At 48.1% G+C, this 24291-nt stretch overlaps 1 protein-coding gene across 6 annotated transcripts in view; it reads left to right on the top strand.

Moving 5' to 3' along the window:
- The window catches only part of bmpr1ba (bone morphogenetic protein receptor, type IBa), a 631073-nt gene that overhangs the window by 181678 nt on the left and 425104 nt on the right, over positions 1-24291 (top strand). For all 6 annotated transcript variants that reach the window (XM_072495308.1, XM_072495309.1, XM_072495306.1 and 3 more), the window contains one exon: positions 822-905. The gene's annotated coding sequence lies outside the window, so the exon portion shown is untranslated. The remainder of the gene's footprint in view (positions 1-821; positions 906-24291) is intronic.

Here is a 24291-nt window from a genome sequence, read left to right as displayed (position 1 = left end):
AAATGCAAGGGAAAATAAACTTTCTTGAAAAAAAATGTTTAGGGGAATGGATTTTGAGCCAGTTTGTATATTCATGGCAACTAGTAATACTTACAAAAAGTTATGGTAAGGAATTATCTTTTGACATGAGGATGAGATGTGGACGATGCGTTGAAGGTTTTGAAAAAGTGAATTACATCACAACATCTCACTTATCAGCAGAAGGTGGGGGAAAAAATCATTCTTGAACAATAGTACAGAGGCAATAGTTGCTCTCGAAGAACAAATTGTACCTTAATTCTAGAACAAAACAGAAAGATTGTAAAACACAAATTCTGAATTCAGTGACCACCAGGATGGAAAGTTACATAAAACTTGTTTACCGACTGTAAAATATCTCACCCTTAACCACAAGCTATTAAAGATCGTGCAGGACTGTAATTTTAATTGTGCTGTAGTGCGTATTCTCGCAGAGAGACTGGGGGATACTTTCTAATCAATCATCTCATTACCGTAAGTGCCGCCATGCTTCATGAACTCATTTCAGAGCAATTTGAGTGTGACCTTGTTGTCAGGGAACAATTCTACAAATATTTGAGGTTTACGCTGAGTACAGAGACAATGATGTTTACAGAATGACCTCTCACAACTGCGGAACAATGGCTGTTCATTCACGCTGGTCTTGCAATACCTATGGGCAGGTTTGCTGTTGGCTCATGTTCCAGTTAGGTGACCAGCGTGGAAGAAAAATGTCGAGTTACAGGTGAAGACAGTTGTTAGTTGCGTTAAGAAGAACTTTCACTTTATATTTTGCCCATCTATGTATTTATTGTTTTGAACAGACCCCATCGTGGCTGAAATTGTCCCAATTCGCCTTGAGGAAAAGTGACTTCAATTGCGCCAATCTGAAAAGCAAAATTTAGCAGGTAAGGATTTCAGTTTTATTGAGCAAGTACGGAGGTTATTAAGAGAATTTAATGTTTTGCAGAGCCATTTGTTTCTCAGTCTTTTTAAAAAATGTATTGTATTACAAACATGTATCAAAACAGGATACAGCAAATAAACACCCCGCGAAACATACTTCCCAACAATGAACTATACAGTCTGTACAAATTTCGCCCCTCCCCCCACCCCCTTGCGATGAACAGCTCCTCTTACACGGTCACAAACATCCCCTACCTGTTGTCAAACCCCCCTGCTGAGCCCCTTAACTCATACTTTACCTTCTCTAGTTGTACAGGTCACCCAACCAAGCGCTACCCCCGGTGGCGATGCCTACCGCCACTCCAGCAAAATGCACCGCCGTGCAATCAGGGAGACGAAGGCCGCGACATCCGGCCTTCCTCCTCTCCATGAGCTCTGGCTTCTCTGAAGCCCCAAATATCGGCACCAAAGGGTCCGGGTCCACCTCCTCCTCCATTATACTGGCTAAGACCGCGAACACTCCCGCCCAGAATCTTCCCAATTTTCCGCAACCCCAAAACATGTGCGTGTGATTCGCTGGCCCCCGCCCACACCTCTCACACTCATCTGCTACCCCCTGAAAGAACCCACTCATTCTCACCCTGTGCACCTGTGTTAAACTGTATGAGGCTCATCCTTGCACAAGAGGAGGTCCCGGTTTCTCAGTCTCTAGCACAGGTGTGATACATACCACTGTAGCTGAGACTGTGGTTTGCAGAAGAAAGATGGCTAGAATTGAACAAAAGCTTGTATTTGAATAGCGGCTTCAATATGATAAAATGTCCTGTGCCACTGGACACCGAACACATAAGAGAATCGGTCAGGTAATCAAAAGCTTGGTCACAGAGGCAGGTGGTAGAGGAGAGAGAGAGAGGGGAAGAGAGACAGAGAATTTCAGGGAGGGAACAACAGAAATGTGGGAGCAGATGCAGATTCCAAAGACGTTCATTATTAACCTGGGGTTCAGGAGGGTGTGCAAAAATGTTCTTCCCAGAATGCTAAATGGATGAGGAAGATTGCGTGACAAGGCAGCTAACTCATTGCCTGTGGGGAAGGCTTGATCAGCTAGCGGGCCTTTGCTTTTCTGTTCTTTAGCCCGTTCTTCTTGTCAGTGATTTGAAACACGAGCATTCCCCAGGCTTTTTAATTCTTGATACGCACAAATGTTCTGTCTGTTGGAATAACAATAGAATTGCCCAGGTCACTGAACCGTGCACAATTGGAACATTATGTTCCTCGGAGTCTCATAGCGAAACAGGCCTCAGTTTTGTCAAGGGCCGTTCCAAAACTCTCGAGTCAGAATTCACCTGATGCTGAAAACATAAACTATTTGTCTTGCTGCTTAAATAAAAGAGATGTTTACATCTAGGCCGGAATTCTCTGGCAGTTTGCTGGTGATGAGATTCCCTGGCCCCACCAGCAGCCCACCCCACCCCGCGGAAATCCCATTGGCCAGCGACGGGAAGAGAGGATCCTGCCGGCAGCGAATGGCGCACTGTCGAGAAACTGGCGGCAGGCGGACCGGAGAATGCCGCCCAAATGTTGTCGCAGTCTCTACCTCCTGCCTTGTAACAGTTAGTTTCCTGTTAATTTAGGTATTTGAACTCCCGACATGTTCTTGCACATGCTGCAGGTACATTCCACAGTCCAGCTGCCCTTTCTCTCCAGTTGAACGGTCAATGTCGAGGGACACCTTTTCAAATTGGCGTTAACCTTCAGCGGCTTGGGACCTCCTTATCTCTGTGTGCTCCTCCATCTGAAAAACAGTCTGAGATCTTTGCGCTCTGTGGTGTTCTTTGTGATTCTTGGTATCAGGATGAATGTCGTAGTGTTCACAAAGACCACCAAAGCTAAGTTCATTCACAAAGCTAACATTTATTTGTGCGACTTACTAAAGCTTGACCACTGACTCCTATAGCAAACAACAGTCTAGTAATCTACAACCTACACTCTAATACCACTAGTCTCTACACTCTATCTATAACTGTACTCTGATCTCTCTCACTGCTCCACTGCACTCCTTTCCCAGCCTTCTCCCAGAAGCCTGGGAGTCAGGGCTTCATATAGTTCTGCATCTCGCTCTATCTAGCGGTTTATTTATTTTTATTTTTTTTAAATATATTTATTAAAGTTTTTTAACACAATTTTTCTCCCTTACAAACAATAACCCCCCCCTCGTAGCAAATAAAATGAGAAATCGCGCAGAGCAAGATATCTACATGGCAAAATGATATATTTACACAGCTTTGTACACTGGCCCTCACCCGTACGTGCCAGTTTCCCCAACCCTTCATGTTATATCTTGCTCACCCACCCTCCCAGGCAGTCCCCCCTTCCCCCCCCCTCCCAGGACATCCCCTCCACCCCCCCTCCCCAAGGTTGCTGCTGCTGCTGACCGACCTTCCTCTAACGCTCCGCGAGATAGTCTAGGAACGGTTGCCACCGCCTGTAGAACCCCTGCGCAGACCCTCTCAAGGCGAACTTAATCCTCTCCAACTTTATGAACCCAGCCATATCATTTATCCAGGCCTCCAGGCTGGGGGGCTTCGCCTCCTTCCACGTTAGCAAGATCCTTCGCCGGGCTACTAGGGACGCAAAGGCCAGAATGCCGTCCTCTTTCGCCTCCTGCACTTCCGGTTCGTCCACTACTCCAAATATTACTAGCCCCCAGCCTGGCTTGACCCGAACTTTCACCACCTGAGATATTGCTCCCGCCACTCCTCTCCAGAACCCCTCCAGTGCCGGGCATGACCAAAACATATGGACATGGTTCGCCGGGCTCCCTGCGCACCTTCCACATCTGTCCTCTACCCCAAAGAACCTACTCAACCTCGCCCCCGTACCCAGGGCCTCAGCCCTCAGCCCTTCCTCGATCTCCTCCCCCAACTCCTCCTCCCATTTACCCTTCAACTCTTCTACTAGCACTTCCCCCTCTTCTTTCATCTCTTGGTGTATTTCCAACACCTTGCCCTCCCCGACCCATACCCCCGAGATCACCTTATCTTGAACTTCTTGTGCCGGGAGCAACGGGAATTCCTTCACCTGTCGCCTCACAAAAGCCGTCACCTGCATATATCTGAAGGCATTTCCCGGGGGTAACTCGAACTTCTCCTCCAGTGCCCCTAGGCTCGCAAACGTCCCGTCGATGAACAGGTCCCCCATTCTTCCAATCCCCGCCCGATGCCAGCTCTGGAACCCCCCGTCCATCTTCCCCGGGACAAACCGGCGGTTACCCCTATTCGGGGACCACACCGATGCTCCCATTGCACCCCGGTGCCGTCTCCACTGGCCCCAGTTCCTTAGCGTTGCCGCCACCACTGGGCTCGTGGTATACTTTGTCGGCGAGAGCGGCAGCGGTGCCATCACCAACGCCCCCAGGCTCGTTCCTTTACAGGACACCATCTCCATCCTCTTCCATGCCGCCCACTCTCCCTCCATAACCCACTTGCGGATCATCGCCACATTTGCTGCCCAGTAGTAGCTCCCCAGGTTTGGCAGCGCCAACCCTCCTCGGTCCCTACTGCGTTCCAGGAACCCTCTCCTTACTCTCGGGGTCTTATTCGCCCACACAAACCCCATAATACTCCTGCCTACTCTCTTAAAAAAGGCCTTAGTGATCACGAAGGGAAGGCACTGAAACACAAACAAAAACCTCGGAAGGACCACCATTTTGACCGACTGCACTCTACCCGCCAGCGAGAGCGGTAACATGTCCCATCTTTTGAAATCCTCCTCCATTTGCTCCACCAACCTCGTCAGATTCAGTTTATGTAGGGTCCCCCAACTCCTGGCTATCTGGATCCCCAGATACCGAAAGCTCCCCTCCGTCCTCCTCAGTGGTAGGTCCCCTATCCCTCTTTCTTGGTCCCCCGCCTGTAATACAAAGAGCTCAATCCTCCCTACATTGAGCTTATAGCCCGAAAACTCCCCAAACTCCCTTAGAGTCTGCATGACCTCCACCATCCCCTCCATTGGATCCGCCACGTACAGCAACAGGTCATCCGCATTTAGCTAAACCCGTTGCTGTTCTCCCCCTCGGACCACCCCCCTCCATTTATTAGACTCCCTCAATGACCTGGCCAATGGTTCGATCGCCAATGCGAACAACAGGGGGGACAGGGGGCACCCCTGCCTCGTCCCTCGGTACAGCCGAAAGTACTCCGACCTCCGCCGGTTCGTCACTACACTCGCCATCGGGGCTCTGTAAAGGAGCTTAACCCAACTGATAAACCCTCCCCCGAACCCAAACCTACGCAGCACCTCCAATAGGTACTCCCACTCTACTCGGCCAAAGGCCTTCTCCGCGTCCATAGCTGCCACTATCTCCGCCTCTCCCTCCTCCGATGGCATCATCATCACGTTTAAGAGCCGCCGCACGTTAGTGTTTAATTGCCTGCCCTTTACGAATCCCGTCTGGTCTTCATGGATCACCCCCGGGACACAGTCCTCGATCCTCGTGGCCAGCACTTTTGCCAGCAACTTTGCATCCACATTGAGGAGCGAGATCGGCCTGTACGATCCACATTGCAGTGGGTCCTTGTCCCGCTTTAGGATCAAAGAAATTGTTGCTTCCAACATTGTCGGGGGCAGGGTCCCCTCCTCTCTTGCCTCATTAAAGGTCCTCACCAGTAGCGGGGCCAACAGGTCTACGTACTTCCTGTAGAACTCCACCGGGAATCCGTCCGGTCCCGGGGCCTTCCCCGCCTGCATACTCCCCCAACCCTTGCTCAGCTCCTCCAACCCAATTGGTGCCCCCAAACCAGCCACCTCCTGCTCCTCCACCCTCGGGAATCTCAGTTGATCTAGGAATCGTCTCATCCCCTCTCCCCCTGCTGGGGGCTGGGATCTGTACAGCTCTTCATAAAAGGCCTTAAATACCTTGTTCATTTTCATCACACTCCGAACCGTGGTTCCCCTTCCATCTTTGACTCCCCCTATTTCCCTTGCTGCCATCCTCTTACGGAGCTGGTGTGCCAGCATTCGACTAGCCTTTTCCCCATACTCGTAAGTCACCCCCTGCGCTTTCCTCCACTGTGCCTCTGCCTTCCCTGTGGTCAACAGGTCAAACTCCATCTGGAGCCGTCGTCGTTCCCCAAGTAATCTTTCCTCCGGGGCCTCTGCGTATCTCCTGTCCACTCTCAAAATCTCCCCCACTAACCTCTCCCTTTCTATACCCTCTGTCTTCTCCCTGTGAGCCCTAATGGAGATTAGCTTTCCCCTGATCACCGCCTTCAATGCCTCCCACACCACCCGCACCCGCACCTCTCCATTGTCGTTGGCCTCCAAGTACCTTTCGATACACCCCCTCACCTTCCCACACACCACCTCGTCCGCCAGCAGTCCCATATCCAGCCGCCACAATGGGCACTGGTCCCTCTCCTCTCCCAGCTCCAGTTCCACCCAGTGTGGGGCCTGGTCCGAAATGGCTATGGCCGAATACTTCCTCCCCTCCACCCTCGGGATGAGCGCCCTACCCAGAACAAAGAAATCTATCCAGGAGTAGGCTTTGTGTACATGGGAGAAGAAAGAAAATTCCCTGGCCTGCGGCCTTGCAAACCGCCATGGGTCCACTCCCCCCATCTGATCCATAAACCCCCTAAGTACTTTGGCCGCCGCCGGCCTCTTTCCAGTCCTTGATTTGGAGCGGTCCAGTGCTGGATCCAACACTGTATTGAAGTCCCCTCCCATTATCAGGCCTCCTATCTCCAGGTCCGGAATGCGCCCCAACATGCGCTTCATGAATCCTGCATCATCCCAGTTCGGGGCGTATACGTTTACCAACACCACCCACGTCCCTTGCAGCCTACCGCTCACCATTACATATCGCCCTCCATTGTCTGCTACAATAGTCTTGGCCTCAAATGACACCCGCTTTCCCACCAATATTGCCACCCCTCTATTCTTCGCGTCCAGTCCCGAGTGGAATACCTGTCCTACCCATCCCTTTCTTAACCTGACCTGGTCCGCCACCTTCAGATGTGTCTCTTGGAGCATGGCCACGTCCGCCTTCAGTCCCTTTAAGTGCGCGAACACTCGAGCCCTCTTCACCGGCCCATTCAAGCCCCTCACATTCCACGTTATCAGCTGGATTGGAGGGGCTCTCACCCCCCCCCCCCCGCCCTCCACCGACTAGCCAACTCCTTTTCTGGGCCAGTCCTGTGTCCACGGCTCCCTCACCCTCCAGTCCCCCAAACGGGGGACCCCCGTCCCGACCACCTCTTCTGTGTCCCATTCCCTTTCGGCCAGTGCAGCAGCAACCTTTCCCCCCCCCCCTTCCCCCCCTCCCCTCCCCCCGCTAGACCCCTGTCTAGCTTTTTTGCTCGCCCATGTCACTCCCGTAAGTCAGCTGACGCCTGCTGACGCCGGCTTCCCCCGCCGTCCCATTGACCTCCCCGTGTGGGAGTCTCCCAATCAATATACATTCCTTCATTCCCCTTCCCGCCTTTCTTCCCGCGCGCGGGAAAAAACCCCACGCTTTCCAAAGCCCGCTCTGCCCCCTCTTGCGCAGCTCCTGTCTCTCTCCCCCAGCCCATGTAACATTTCTTGCTCGTGATTGACCCCCTATATACAACAACCATCACACATCAAACCTCAAATATCCCCCCCACCCTCACAAACCCTCAGTTAGAGCCCAACTTTTCGGCTTGTACAAAGGTCCACGCCTCTTCAGGCGTTTCGAAGTAATAGTGTTGGTCCTTGTATGTGACCCACAGTCGCGCTGGCTGCAGCATTCTGAATTTCACTCCTTTCCGGTACAACGCTGCTTTGGCCCGGTTGAAACCCGCTCTCCGCTTTGCAACCTACGTGCTCCAGTCCGGGTGTATTCGGATCTCTGCATTGTCCCACTTACTGCTCCGCTCCTTCTTGGCCCATCTCAGGACCCACTCTCTGTCCGTGAACCGGTGAAACCTCACCACCATCGCCCTTGGCGGCTCATTTGCCTGTGGCTTCCTCGCCAGCACCCGATGTGCCCCGTCCAACTCCAGCGGCCTCGAAGGGGCCTTCGTGCCCATCATCGCCTCGAGCATCGTGCTCGCGTATGCCCCGGCATCGGCCCCCTCCACTCCCTCAGGGAGACCCAGGATCCGCAGATTCTTTCTCCTCGACCTGTTCTCCAGGTCTTCGAGTCTTCCCGCCCACCTCTTGTGTAGCGCCTCGTTCTGCTCCACTCTCACCGCCAGGCCCACGAGCTCGTCCTCGTTCTGACTGACTCTTTTCTGTACCTCCTGGATCTTAGCTTCGTGGGCCTTCTGGGTGATCCTGAGTCCTTCAATTGCCGAAAGCATAGGCGCCAACATCTCCTTGCGCATCTCCTCGCACTGCTCCTCAAAGCAGCGCTTGATGAACTCCTGCAGCTCCCCTTTGTCCCTGGTCGCCGCCATTTTGTTTTCTTTCCCTCGCTTCTCCCGTTGCTCCAGTGCCGCTCCTTTGGCCGTTGCACTTCTGGTCCGTTTCATAGAAGTTGGAGGGGGACCTCTCTCTTCCCTTCCCCACGGGTTGCGTAAAAAAAAAGTTCCGTTGGGGCTCCTCTAGCGAGCCCGAAAGTCCGTGGTAGCGGGAGCTGCCGAATCGTGTGGCTTAGCTCCGCATAGCCGCAACCGGAAGTCTCTAGCGGTTTATTATGATATCCCATTGACCCTTTGTATTCTGAATGTCACACGCTCTTCCAGTTCAGGCCACCTGCGCACTGTTGCCAAAAGATGTTTTTTTGACTTGAGAATTATGTCAGTTTCTGATGTAAAAGATGCAATATGAATGAAGTGAATATAAAGCAATATCCTAACTCCCATCAAACCATGTTCACCTCTCACTGTGCTCACTGAGAGCTCCCATTCTTGGATATTAACAATTTTATCCTTGTTTTGAAGTTCCTCCATGTCCACACTCCTGTTTGTGTCTGTTATCTCCTCCTTTCCAAAAAGCCTCAGAGATATATCTATGTTAATCCATCTCCGGCCTCTTGAGAATCCCAGATTCGCTCCACCATTGACGGCCATGGCTTCAACTTCCGAGGCCTGCACTCTGGAATTCCCCCCCCCCCCCCCCCCGAAACACTTCCGCCTCTCTAAGTCCTTCTCCTCCTTTAAGACATTCCTTAAAATATGTGTATATGTTTGGTCACCTGCCCTGATAGCTCCTTTATGTGGCTTGGTGTCAAGCTTTGCTTGATAATCACTCCCGTGAAATGCCTTGGAATGTTCTACGATGTGAGAGGTGTTGTGTCAATAGGGAATGGACAATAGATGCAGGCCTAGCCAACGATGCTAACATCCCATAAATGAATTTTGAAAAATGCACATTGCTATTGAATGCAAACACTGTTGTTGATCCTTCCTGGCATATCATTAATAATACTGCATGCGATATCAATAACTAAGTTAGTGATGGGAAGAGGAAATAATAAAAGTGTTTCCTGTGCGTGGAATTGAGCGTCCTGGAAACTGGATGGAGATGGGTCAGAATCGTTTTACTATCATTGGTTCCTTCATTCCTTTAAGAGACTCTATCACACATCCACTCTATAGTCCCACACATTACGGTGGGACCAAAAAGTATGTCACTTCTAAATTTCATAGAATTTACAGTGCAGAAGGAGGCCATTTCGCCCATCGAGTCTGCACCGGCCCTTGCAAAGAGCACCCTGCCCAAGGTCAACACCTCCACCCTATCCCCATAACCCAGTCACCCAACACTAAGGGCAATTTAGGACACTAAGGGCAATTTATCATGGCTAATCCACCTAACCTGCACATCTTTGGACTGTGGGAGGAAACCGGAGCACCCGGAGGAAACCCACGCACACACGGGGAGGATGTGCAGACTCCGCACAGACAGTGACCCAAGCCGGAATCGAACCTGGGACCCTGGAGCTGTGAAGCAATTGTGCTATCCACAATGCTACCGTGCTGCCCTTTAAAGAAAGACTTGCATTTATGTAGCACCTTTCTTTCACACTGTTGGCCTCGCTCTCCATCACAAGCCAGCCGTCCAGCCATTGGCTGTCCCAAAGTGCTTACAACCAATGGCTGGACGGCTGGCTTGTGATGGGGAGCGAGGCCAACAGCGTGGGTTCAATCCCCGTACCGGCTGAGGTTATTCATGCCTTCTCAATCTTGCCCCTCGCCTGAGGTGTGTTGACCCTCAGGTTGAACAACCACCAGTCAATCCTCTGCCTCCAAAGGGGAAAGCAGCCTCTGGTCATTGGGGACTGTGGTTGAGAGGAGTGCACAGTGTATCTAGCTCCATTACTCCTCAGGTCACACTATTAGTTGAAAAGTTTAATTCACTCACAAAAATGGTCAATTATTTACCTTTGCTACCGTTAGACTCAGATTAAAAGATACTTTAACTAACGTCTTTTAATACATTCGGAATTAGTGATTTATTAGAAAACAAAACCTTTTAAAAATAATTTGCAAGAATTGGTTAACACAATTGTAGCCTGGAACTATAGCTATCTATCCCTTTTAAAAATACCCGAGCATGCACACATGCAGACATGCAAAGGACAAACAGATCGGGTCTCTGTGGAGATGGACTTTGGAGGATAGGTTTTATAAAATGAAAGATAAAGTTTACAGGGTTTTGATGCTGTTGATCTGGATCTCCCTCATGTGACGTCCGGCCGCTGGTCACAGTGAATGTCTGGGGATTTGGCGTGGAGCCGAATATAGAGCTCTGACACAGATGAGGATTCTCTGGCTGCAGGTTGATAACAACATATGTCATTTCAGACAATATAGGGCGAGAGCAAGTTTGGACAACCTTCCTTCTTATTCCCCCAAATTCACTTCAAGAACAACAGGTTCAAGACTTAAAGCTCCTCTCTCGGGGGACTTCCAGTAAAACTTTGCCTTTAATCCAATTTTGTTCCCACCAATTAAAATAATGGCAGTTCAAATAAACAAACAGCTCTCCCCTGCCTCTCAAGCACCATCTCAGGTAGCTGAAATCATGCGATTCCTGAGAAAAGGCATGTGAGTTGACGGCCCACGGTGAACTTATGACCTTCTTTTTTAAAAAAAGTCCAAGTGTCCAAATAATACTTCCATGTTTCAAAAGAAAAATACAGTTTGTGAAGATAAGGTATTCCCACCAAATACGCCTGAGATTCCACACGGAACCAGTCACTCACAGGAGAAAGTGAGCACCTCAGAGATGAGAGTGAGCGAGTTCCAGGCGTCCTTTCGCTCAGAGAGAAGACCGTGGGAAGCTTTGAGTCTCGCATTTTCATGAAAAGAGTTGCTGTTAGTGAGTAGCCCTTCAGTGTGAGAGACCGTCTATGTATGTAACACTATCTTCTCAGCAGCTGTGTTTATCTTACTTTTGGTTTATATGAAATAAACGTTTGTGCAATATCGCACAGGGGCGAACATTGGGGATGTTGCAATGGTTTTGGAAACGTTAAATCCAGCGGTACAAGCAGATAACAAAGAGCTGTTTTAAATCTTGCCCAAAGCAGAGTCCCATTTGGGAAGCTGCTAATACCCGGCATGGTGTTGCTCTCGCTGCCTCACTCCATTTATTTCATTTAACCCTTTATCTGTTGATGTTTATCCTCCGTAACTAACATGCAGGTTGGAGCATCACAATAATAAATCAGTCACACTGGCTTCTTTACTACCTGGGTTGTACCAACTTCGGTGGCCATTCTGCACCTTCTGCCGTCAGGAGAACTAAGTCCAACCATCCTGCTAAAGGCTTAGAAATGGTCTCTTTTTAACAAGACTAATCGTTATTTTGATTCTAAGGGCCTGTGGTTTGTGCAGCAGACACTCTTATGTCTGTCTTACTGTGAATCGCTCCAATCTCCAAATCCCGCTCCAGCTTGTTCCTCACCTATTTCCATCCCTGCATCAAAGGATAACCACCCCAACCTTGCCGGTGTCTTCCTAACCCCAGATTTATTAACCTATATAAATGACTTGGATATTGGAACAGTACGAAGTCTTACAACACCAGGTTAAAGTCCAACAGGTTTGTTTCGATGTCACTAGCTTTCGGAGCGCTGCTCCTTCCTCAGGTGACCTGAGGAAGGAGCAGCGCTCCGAAAGCTAGTGATATCGAAACAAACCTGTTGGACTTTAACCTGGTGCTGTAAGACTTCTTACTGTGCTCACCCCAGTCCAACGCCGGCATCTCCACATCATGGATATTGGAATGCAGAGTAAGATTAGCCAATGATATCAAATTTGGAGGTTCGTAAAAGTGAGGGTGGTACAGTAATTGGTCGCAATTGGAGATAGATAGGCTAGCAGAGTGGGCAAGTGGAATTTAATACAGAGATGTGCGAAGTGATGCATCTTGGCAGAGCGATTGTGAGAGACAATGTAGACTACATGGCACGGTTCTAAAGTAATTACAGGGACAGCAGAACCTGAGGATTCAAACACACAGATCTTTGAAGTTAACTGGACATAAAACCATAGAAAAGTTATGGTGCAGAAGGAGGCCATTCAGCCCATCGTGGGCTGACCAAAAATTAGGGGAAAAAATAGCCACTCATTTTAATCCCACTTTCCTGCACCTGCTCTGTAGCCTTGCACATTGCAGCACTTAAGATGAAGATCGAGGAAACCTTTAAACAAATTGAGCGTTTCAGCCTCACCCACCAACTTGGGCAGTGAATTCCAGGTGCCTATCACCCTCTGGGTAAACACATTTCTCATCATGTCCCCTCGAATGCTTCACCCAATCACCTTAAATCTATGCCCCCTGATAATTTAAAAAATATATTTTTTTAATATAAATTGACAGTACCCAATTCATTTTTTCCAATTAAGGGGCAATTTAGCGTGGCCAATCCACCAACCCTGCACATCTTTAGGTTGTGGGGGCGAAACCCACGCAGACACGGGGAGAATGTGCAAACTCCACACGGACAGTGACCCAGAGCCGGAATCGAACCTGGGACCTCGGCGCCGTGAGGCAGCAGGGATAACCCACTGCACCACCGTGCTGTCCTGCCCCCTGATAATTGACCCTCTGCGCTAGGGGAAACAAGTTTTCGCTGACTCCCCCATCTAGGCCCTCCTAATTTGGTACACCTCAATTATGTCACCTTTAGCTTTCTATGTTCTTGAGGAAAGCCTCCTTAGCCTATCCAATCCCTCATATTGAGAGAGTAGTTAGCAAAGCTTATCGGATCTGGAGCGACATAAATAGAGGTATTGTGAACAAATGTAGGGCAGTTATACTGAATCTTTATAAGGCTCTGCTGGGTCATAGCTGTTCATTTCTGATCATCACACTGAATGAAGGATCTGTGAGTCCTTGGGTGGGATTGCATCCAGGCAATGTGGCTCTCCTGCATTGCCCAACAGCCCCTCCACACACACATACACACCTCCAAACTTGCCTCAGGGGAGGACATTGAATTCCTACCTTGAGAGGGTGCAGAGAACATTTGCTGGAATGATTCCAGTGATGTGGGATTTCAACTGCAAGGTTAGGTTGGAGAGGCTGCTGTTGTTCTCCTTGAAGCAAAGGAGATCGAGGGGAGATTTGATAGAGGTGCGCACGATGACAAATCAGTTCAGAGAGGACGTTCTCGATAATTGATTGTAGCAAGACTAGGGGAGACAGGTGTTATGGGTCAGGGTTTAGAGAACCCCAAAGTATATCATGGAGTTCACCTGACCCACAACTTTTAATAGATTGTGGTATGGGGAGCACACGGCCCACTCTACAGGTGTGGTACAGCAGAAATGGAAAAGTATTTTTTAAAGCAAAACAATGTTTATTCTCAAGTTAACCTTTTTAAAACATACAGTGAACATCTTAGCAACCATTAATTCAAATACACCCCCGCAAAGAATACAACACTAAGTAATCTGTATGCTGTTCTTTTAACATCTAAAAGACTTAACCTCTAAACAGGAGCACATTAGTGTTTACATTCAATACTGAGACCTTTTTATACTTATGAGTTCGCCAAATAATCCATAGATAGTTTTTTGATGGCAGAGATCAACAGCAGTGCAGCTCACTTTTAACTTCAGATTCAGCTCACTGAAAAACACAGACACACCCAAGCTCTTTCTCAAACTGAAACTAAAAAGCAGAAGTAGAGCTGAGCTCCACCCACACTCTGACATCACTCCAGTAACATGAGCAGCTCCATTTCTTAAAGGTATATTTCTTAAACACCCATTTCTTAAAGGGTACTCTCACGTGACACGGGTTTAATGTTTTGGGCGAGAGGAAGGGCTCTTTTAAGTGGAACGAGAGGTGCAGAAGATAATGATGGTGGAAGTGGAGACAATGATTGAAAGTGGACGGGGAATTGAGGGAAATTACTTGCAGGACAATGGGGATGGAGCAGGGGAATCGGCCTGACTGGATTGCTATACAGAGATCCTCAGGCTCAACTCCCCATCCAACTCACTTTTAAGTTTATACATGGAACTGACTTCCACTCGCTTTTCAGTTAGAGCGTTCCAGATGCCAAGAACTCTGAGTGAAAATGTTGTCTTTATTGGGGTGTGGGCAACGCTGTTGAGGCCAGCATTAATTGTCCATCCTTAAATACTCTTGAACCGATTGGCTTTCCAGGCCATTTCAGAGGAATAGTTAAGAGTCAACCACATTGCTGTGTGTCTGGAGTCACATGTAGACCAGATTAGGTGAAGGTGGCAGATTTCCTTCCCTAAAGGACATTTGTGAACCAGATGGGTTTTTCTTTTGGCAACAATTGATGATAGTTTCATTTATATTCTGGATTTTTATGAATTGTATTGAAATTCCACCAGCTGATGTGGAAGGGATTTTAAACCCATGCCCCCAGACCATTAGCCTGAGCCTTTGGATCACTAGTCAAATGACTTTACCCACATCTCCCCAAATTTCTAATTCTCCTCATCTCCCTCACCCACCCCACTCTGCACGTAGTCAGCAGGAAGTGTCAGAGTCCTTCCTGTTCATTCCCTTATTTCTCCTTTCTTTTATTTTGCCGTTAGCATTTTTAATCCATGGATGATGAATGGACATGTGCCTTTAAGTCAAGTGCCAGAGAAAATGAGGAATTCAGAAACTACAGTAGAGAACACTCTGCTAGTTTGGACAGCAGCTTCAGACTTTTCCACAGCAAAGAGAGAGATGGGGTGGGACCCAGTTTGATTGATTGGCTGGTGGCCAACGAATTGGCCCAAAAACCATGCTCTGGCCGGTCAAAGGTGGTGATTGGATCCTATCCCAGTGGAATGATTGTCAGAGTCCCAAGGAGCTCAGTATGACTCCTGGCAGCACACAAAAGGTCCCACTCTCTCCTCCTCCATGTTCGCTCCAGGAAGGCTGTATTCCTGGAGCTGCAGAGAACCTCGACGAATGAATCTACCGGAAAACCATTGCAGACAAAGACAAGAACCTGCTCTCTCTCAGAAAAGGCTGTGAGTGCTGTACTTATGAAACTACAGCGAATTGAATGAATCTGCAGTAAAGACCTTGAACAGAAAGCAAAGTTTGAAGCGGAGTATGGTGCTAAAACCCACCAACTGAAGCAAAGACTCTGGGCGGGATTCTCCGATTCTCCAACCGCTTGTTTTCTGGTGGCCGCCGTTCGCTGGCTGCGGAGTTCTATCTTTCCATCACTTGTCAATGGGATTTTGCAATGTAAACTCCCCACCCCACGGGTGTGGGTGCGCTGCCGGCGGGAAAGTTGAATTACAACGAGTGGAGAATTCCAGCCTCTTTCTTTCCATTTCCTTGTGATTTTATACCCCTTTCTTCCCTCTGTGTTTGTCTGTCTTGTGTGTGTATTTGTGTGTGTGTGTGTGTGTGTGTAGAGGGCGGAGGCAGGTTGAAGTGCGGAATTAGGAATTAGATAATAGTTAACTAGTTGTATTTCATAATAGTTCTTGCTATTAATGTAAAGTAATTGTGTTCACATTTACCAACCTGGTGGCTGTAATTTATTGGGCAGATGAGGGCCGAAGACTGTGGGTATTTTTCTAAGAACTATTGGTTAATTCACATGTGTTGTGACTCCGGGTCAAGTGGGACTGGAATTGACCGCGGGCTAGCCCAGCATGTCGCAACAGCAGCATCCGATCAGAGACTCTGCACATAGGTTTGTGAGCGCTGTGCATTTAAACTGTGCATTTAATACGGTTGCAGCTTTGGGTGGGAAATTCTACTCTCCCCCCCCTCCCCCCCCCCCCACCTCCCCCCACGCTGGTGGCGGGGTAGCCTGCCATTGGCTGCCAGCGGGACCTTCCAGTCCCGCTGATGTCGAACGGGTTTTGCCTGCCTTGCACCCTCCGCCGCCGGGGAACACGTCACCATTGACGGGTCTGGATGATGCCTTCATCAGGCTGGGCCGGAAAATGTTGAACTTTGTCTGTCCCAGTAACAGCAGCAACGTGCGTTTTAATGGCACCTTTAACGTAGAAAAGAAGCTTCGCAGGAACTGAATTGAACATCAGCCTACACTGTCATGTGAGAGTACCTTTAAGAAATGGGTGTTTATAAATGGGTGTGTGTATAAATATCTGTAGTGAGAGTACCTTTAAGAAATGGGTGTTTACTACTGCAGTGATGTCAGAGAGTGGGTGGAGCTGGGCTATCTGTCAGCTTTTTACTTTCGTTTTAGGCTGTTTGCTGCAGGGTGTGTTTTAGTTTCCTTTTCAGTGTTGGAGCTGAAGCCAGACAGAGCAGGTGTACTGTTGAGCTCTCTGCCATCAAAAGACTATCTCTTGATCACTTGGTGAATTCAGAATTATAAATGTTCTCAGTAGTGAATGTAAACCTAATGTGCTTCTGTTAAAAGTTATTTCTTTTGTCTTTTGGTGTTGTTTGGGAAGTTATTAAGGATTACTTAGTGTTGTATTCTTTGGGGGTTGTATTTGAATTGATGGTTGCTAAGATGTTCACTGTATGTTTTAAAAAGGTTAACTTGAGTTCATAGAATAAACATTGTTTTGTTTTAAAAAAATACTTTTCCATTTCTGCTGTACCACACCTGTAGAGTGGGCCGTGTGCTCCCCATACCACAATCTAGTAAAAGCTGTGGGTCAGGTGAACTCCATGATACACTTTAGGGTTCTCTAAACCCTGGCCCATAACAACACTAAGCCAAGGAGGGATGAATAGGGAGCTGAATTCTCCGGCCCCTCCCTCGAATGGTGAGCTCCCTCCGCAGCTAGCAAACATACCGCGGGATTTACGCACAAAGAATTGTGAATTTGAAATGTTCTGCAGACCAGGAGATGTTGGGGAGTGGAAGTCAGGAGACCTGTCAGGAGAGTGTTGGTTTTGTTTTGTCTGGAGCTCACAGGGGCTTTGGGTGAGGATTTCAGCAGCAAATGAGCTGTGACAGAATGAAGATGAAATGTCCCTTGTAACATCCCTTCTATCATTTCAAATATTTGTTAAATCTTTAAGCACCCTGTCTAATTTGTTCTCTTTCTTTTGAAGAAAAAACAAACTCTCACAAGCATGCTGCTTGGTTGTTAATACAAAACAATACTTCATTCCTTTTCCACAGCTCTGGCTCCTTTGTTTCAGTGTCTCAAACACCAGCTGTCCATTTTCTGTGAGATGCTGTTAACAGTTTATTTGTTTTTAAAATTAAGAGTACCCAATTATTATTTTCTCAATTAAAGGGAATTTAGCGTGGTCAATTCACCTATCAGGCACATCTCTGGGTTGTGGGGGTGAAACCCACGCAGACACAGAGAGAATGTGCAAATTCCACGTGGCCAGTTACCCGGGGCTGGGACCAAACCCGGGTCCTCGGCGCCGTGAGGCAGCAGTGTTAAACAATACTGTAAACAATTGTTAAACTTCAATGCGGTTCTATTTGAGTTTCTCTCCTCATCGGAATCAGATCACATGGACAAGTTGAGGTGTTTATCCAGAATTCTCTGTTTTACTTTGAGTTCAAGGTAATTCTCAAAATATTCTTGTAAAGTTCAGCTTTCACGAGACGTTATTATTGCGAGAGTGTGATGGAGGTAAAACATTTTTTTATGCAGTACAACTGGACCAGAACAAGTTTCTGTGGGTGTTCCTTGCCTTTAGTGGATGATTGCCATGAGAAGGATTGAGATGCATCCTAAAATTGTTACTGCCTCCAGATGTAAATACAGAAGCGACGACAGCGGGCGCAATTCAGCGGACTTGAGTTAATGTATACAGAATGGCGCGTTTGGTGAGGTGTTTCTTGGCACCTGCAGCACCGAAAAAGATTCCGCTATTCAGCCGGACTTTGCCGTTTTATTTGGCCTTGGTGAGGAATTCCCCGTCGAGGCCACACTTTAAGTAATTTCCTGCACTGGCGGGCTCAGCTCAGCACCCCCACCGCAGCGTCCGGCCCCTCCCCCCAACTCAACTCAACCAATTTACCTCTTCTGGAATCCTCAACACTCCCCCCCCCCCCCCCCCCACCCCGTGCCCTGGTACAGGCAATAGCAAGGTGCTCCAGCACCTGGGTGCATGGGTGGCAGTGCCAAGGTGCCAGGCTGACAATGCCAAGGTGCTCCGGTGCCAGGGGGAGTTCCAGGATACAACCTTGCCCTGCCCTCAACGACCTGCGGTCTTCAGCTCCCCAGTCAGACTCCCCCAGGTTCTATCATAGCTGGTTCAAGACTTTGTGAACCAGTACCATATGGTGCCTGGTTGAGGCCTTGCAGGCGAGGCTGGTGAATCCCTGGCCTCGGGTGAATTGGGCGAGCCCATATTTAAACGAGCCTGGATCTCGCCCAGCAAATGTGAGATCCAGATCGCGGTGCCTCGTGAGATTTCGTTGAATCTCGCGAGACATTTCGAGCGCCAATCCCGCGAGAGGCTCCCGCAATATTTAGTGGCCTCGTCCCGACACTGTCGGGCGTGATGAGGTGACTGCATTGTGCCCACAATGTCTTTATTTCATGGTTAACAAAATCTTATCGTGGGCTTTCTTTGTATATCCGTGAAAAGTATTCTCCGAAGTGACGTTGCCCATATTCTTTGTCACCGATCTCCAGAAATAATAGCTTCAATTAGAGTTTTTTTCTGTCGTCACAGTTCAGATACAGCAGTAACTGGTACTCAATTTTCCCATCTCCTGTTCATCGCCCACAGTAGAAAAGGACGTTAATCAGGGCTAGACTGTATGGAGCCAGTCGTTGATGGGTCCAGTCAGTTAACATCAACCGAATAACAGCAAGCCTAAGATCCAGAATAGGCAGGGAGGCAGAAAACTATGGGACATAACATAGAAAATATTCCTTTCCTTTCAACGACCCTTGCAAAACTACTCCAATTTGTGAAACTGTGAATTCTGGCAGTCAAAACCACCACTTAAAATAGCCGTGAAAAATTCCCACGTACAAACCTTTTTTTCTCTCTTTAAAAAAAATTAATTTAGGGATTCCCAATTCATTTTTTCCAATTAAGGGGAAATTTAGCGTGGCCAATCCACCTACCCTGCGCATCTTTGGGTTGTGGGGGTGAAACCCACGCAAACACGGGGAGAATGTGCAAACTCCACACGGACAGTAACCCAGAGCCGGGATCGAACCTGGGACCTCGGCGCCATGAGGCAGAGTGCTAACCACTGCGCCACCGTGCTGCTCATGCAAACCTATTCTATCCGACAGCCAATCCTATGCTCTCCTTATGAAACAGAAAAGCTTGTGGACCTAAAAGAGCATATTAGAGGTGAGCATTTATTGCAAATCCAAACATGTTATGGCTAGTGCACAACTCATGCTGGACCTGCATCTTCATAACATCGCACTTTTGTAACTATGTACAGATTTCTTTTCTATATTCAAAGCATTGGAAGAAACAGAGGCAAAACTAGGATTAAAGAATTTGGACAGCCTCTGATGTAAATGCAGCCTCGAGTCATTGGAAGCTGTCACTAGATGTTATGTGTCAGTATGATGAGTAAATGATATGTTTTAATAGAAAGATGGTACTTGTACTTTGTAAATGTGGCGTACGTTGGGAGGGGAATCACACAGCGTTTTTCCGTTGGATGCACCAAAGGCGTTGGGGCATTCAAGTAACAGAACATAGAACAAGCAGTGCAGAAGGAGGCCATTCGGCCCATCGACTCTGCACCGACCCACTCAAGCCCTAATTTCCACCCTATCCCCGCAACCCAACAACCCCCGCCAACCTTTTTGGACACTAAGGGCAATTGATCATGGCCAATCCCCCTAACCTGCACGTCTTTGGACTGTGGGAGGAAACCGGAGCACCCGGAGGAATCCCACGCAGACACGGGGAGAACGTGCAGACTCTGCACAGACAGTGACCCAGCGGAGAATCGAACCTGGGACCTTGGCGCTGTGAAGCCACAGTGCTAGCCACTTGTACTACCGTGCTGCCCTTGTTGTAAAGAGGAATGAAGGGTACTGTGAGGAGGGAAGGCATGAAGATAAATGGAAGCTGGAGATAACATCGCGACTAGGAAGTTTACGAAGATGGAGCCTCTTGGACATTGGTAAAGGAGAAATCAAAAGGATCTCATTGTCCACGTTGTTTTCCCTCATGGAAATAAATCCAAACATTCAAACGACTCTGCCACGTAAAGGGGTTCTCGAAGATACTGTACTCTGTGCTGGAACAGGAAGTTTTGTTTGAATGCAAGAATTAAACAGTTCGAGAAAACATTGCAAGTATAATGTCTCATTGACGTTGAAATTTGTGGGGAACATTTGGCATATTGGTGAAGGTTTTCATGACTGATTTCTGTAAAATATGCGGGTTATCCACTTAACAACAAAGGCCAGATTCAGTGCTACTATGTTCCCAGAACAGGACTAGTGTAGCTGGGGTGGAGAATGGGAGAGCCCGGTCTGGGGACAAGAATAGGACATTTAGCCTTTCGATTTGATTTGATTTATTGTCACATGTACCGAAGTACAGTGGAAAGTATTTTTCTGCGGCCAAGGGAATGTACACAGTACATACGACAAAAAAAGAATAATCGACAGACTACATTGACAAATGGTACCTCGACAAACAGTGATTGGTTGCAGTGCGGAACAAGGGGCCACACAAAGCAAATACATGAGCAAGAGCAGCAGAGGGTGTCGTGAATAGTGTTCTTACAGGGAACAGATCAGTCCGAGGGAGAGTCGTTGAGGAGTCTAGTAGCTGTGGGGAAGAAGCTGTTCCTATGTCTGAATGTGCGAGTCTTCAGACTTCTGTATCTTCTGCCTGACGGAAGGGTCTGGAAGAAGGCAAAGCCTGGGTGGGAGGGGTCTCTGATAATGCTGTCTGCCTTCCTGAGGCAGCGTGAGGTGTAGACCGAATCAGTGTGGGGGTGGCAAGCTTCTGTGATGCGTTGGGCTGAGTTCACCACACTCTGCAGTTTCTTGCGATCTTGGACCGAGCAGTTGCCATACCAGGCTGTGACGCAGCCGGATAGGATGCTCTCTATCGCCATTTAACTGATCTCTGGTTCTGCCATTTAACTGATCCCTGTCTCAACTCCAGCTACCTGCCTTGGTTCCCTATCCCTTTATATCCCTGCCCAACACAAAGCTACCAATCTCGGTTTTCCGGCGGGCCACAGCCTCAAAGGATTTCTGTGTATCTGTCGGGAAACGGGATTTCCACGCCCCTCTCTTGTGACGTAACGAGGCTCTTGCCCAGGAAGTTTGGGAACCTCATTTTAATAAATTATAATATCATTACTGAGCCGTCCCACTGGCACTTCCGCACTCATGGAATTTGTTCCAAAGTTTGCTTCTGCTCCTTTCATCCCCGTTGGAACCGGGATTTTATGAAGTCACAGGCTTTGTATACTTTTACTTTGCAACGTTCCCTCCACCTCATAGCAATGTTTTTCTTCGAGTTCCCCCGCCCCCCCCATAATTTAGAAATTATTCATATTTATTTTGCAAACAACTTTTAGGAGTCAGTTATGAAGCAATTATTTTTTAAAGTGCCTGATATAGAATCGGATTCTTTGTTCAGAGACTCCACACTTTCACCTCCTTTACAACATAGTGTGTGCCATTTCCCAACGTAGAAAAGGTCAATTGTGACAGTCATAGATCCAACCTGAAACCCACCATGAACAAAAAGAAAGACTTGCTTTTTACAAAGAACAAAGAAAAGTACAGCACAGGAACAGGCCCTTCGGCCCTCCAGGCCTGCGCCAACCATGCTGCCCGTCTAAACTAAAATCTTCTACACTTCCGGGGTCCGTATCCCTCTATTCCCATCCTATTCATGTATTTGTCAAGATGCCCCTTAAATGTCACTATCGTCCCTGCTTCCACCACCTCCTCCGGTAGCGGGTTCCAGGCACCCACTACCCTCTGTGTAAAAAACTTGCCTCGTACATCTCCTCTAAACCTTGCCCCTCGCACCTTAAACCTATGCCCCCTAGTAATTGACCCCTCTATCCTGGGAAAAAGCCTCTGACTATCCACTCTGTCTGTGCCCCTCATAATTTTGTAGACCTCTATCAGGTCGCCCCCCAATCTCCGTCTCTCGCTCTCTTTTTATAGCTCTCTTAGCCACCTCAGGATATCCCAAAGTGCTGGAGCCAATGAAGTGCTTTTAGAGTGTAGTTACTGTTGTAATGTCGGAAACACAGCAATTTATGGAGACACGCCCCCCAGAAAAAAAACAACGTGATAACGATCTGATAGTCTGCTTTAGTGATGTTGGTTGGAGAGATAGATATTGGCCAGGGCAATGGGGAGAACTCCCATGTTTTTCTTTTGAATTTTGTCGTTGGAACCTTTATGTCTGCCTGAAGGGGAGACAGGGCCGTGGTTTAATGTGTCATCTGAAGGATGGCACTTCTGACCATACATCACTTCCTCAGCGCTGCTCTGGACGTGTCAGGATAGATTTTGTGCTAGAACCCACAACCTTCTGACCAAGCATCAGAAGTGATATCAACTGAGCGATAGTTGACACTGTAAATAATAACCATAATGGTGACTTATCCCATGAAGGAATTATGCCGGGTATAATCCCTCACGATTATACTAGGAACAAAAGGAGATTAACAAACGTTGACCCACACAACAAGCATTCTTGCAAGTTAAATCTGGAAAAATGATCCTGATCCTGGATAAAGGTCATGTGAAGGTCGTTTGCGTTAGATGAGCCCCGCCATCAAGTGGAAACAATCAATCGAGCCATTTTATGCTGCGGTTCATGTTTATTGTAGGCGTAGTACTTGATTAGAGGCACCACATATCCTGCCCCTTGACTGGCGTCAGATGTGGAGCAACAAAACAATTCAAGGCAATATGGGTGACAGGAACACGAAAAGTCAAAATCTGAGATGTGCACATTGTGTTAGGAGGCTGGGCTTCACCGGAGAAGGTAGAAGAAGTGGGAGGTTGAGGTTTGTACAGGTGCAACTGCTCTGGGAGAGCTTTGGCTTCATCCTTGGTGATCACACTGTGCAGAATGACTGTAGCCTCTGTCTTCCGATCTATTCCCAGGGCTGAATCAGCATTGCACAGTGCAGCCACGAGAAGTGCTCTCACTGGAATTAGCATGAAGCCGGGGGAGGTAAGGCTATATGGAGCAAGGGTGGTCAACTGGCAACTTGGCGGCACGGTGGCACACTGGTTAGCACTGCTGCCCCACAGCGCCAGGGACCCAGGTTCGATTCCAGCCTCGGGTGGCTGTCTATGTGGAGTTTGCACGTTCTCCCCGTGTCTGCGTGGGTTTCAATTTCCTCCCACAGTTGTAGGTTAGGTGGGGTTACGGGGTTATGAGGATAGGACGGGGAGGGGGGTGCCTAGGTCGGGTGCTCTTTCAGAGGGTCAGTGCAGACTCAATGGGCCGAATAGCCTCCTTCTGCACTGTAGGGACTCTATGAACAGATGTGCCTCATATGGATCTTCTTTGGCTGGGAAACGCCTCTTTGAATCCTTCATTTCAGCATTTACACATGCACTCCGTCCCAAATCAAATGGTGCGGAATAATAAAGGAACATGTAAAATCAAGCGATGTTCTATTCCATTTTTGGCTGGCTGACCTGTGCTTTTCTGAATGATTTGTAATGGAGAGTAATTAACTTTTAATCTGTACACAGATTCCTATATACTATGGGTGGGCGTGATGTTGCTCGCTCTCATCCTTAAACAAATTGACTGTCTGACAAAGGAATGACCATGGAATGATATTATTGCTACAAGTATGAACTATTGGTGCTAAAAACATTTCTAGTGATAAGGCAAATAAAGCCAACTGAGTTATCCAGGCTGGAGACATCTCTTAGATTTAAGAGGTGATAAAGGGGGTCCAAGATGAAGAGCTGGATATCTACAGTGTCGATATTTTATGAAGGTCGATATGGACAACAAAATTCCTCATCACTTCCAATGTGCCAACACAGTGTTCAGCCGACTATGGAAAAGAGTATTTGAGGTTCAGGA

Source organism: Scyliorhinus torazame, chromosome 3 (assembly GCF_047496885.1).
Source record: "Scyliorhinus torazame isolate Kashiwa2021f chromosome 3, sScyTor2.1, whole genome shotgun sequence".
In the NCBI taxonomy this organism is placed as follows: domain Eukaryota; kingdom Metazoa; phylum Chordata; class Chondrichthyes; order Carcharhiniformes; family Scyliorhinidae; genus Scyliorhinus; species Scyliorhinus torazame.
Note: the sequence above shows the minus strand (reverse complement) of the source record. Positions and strands in the feature narration are given on the sequence as shown.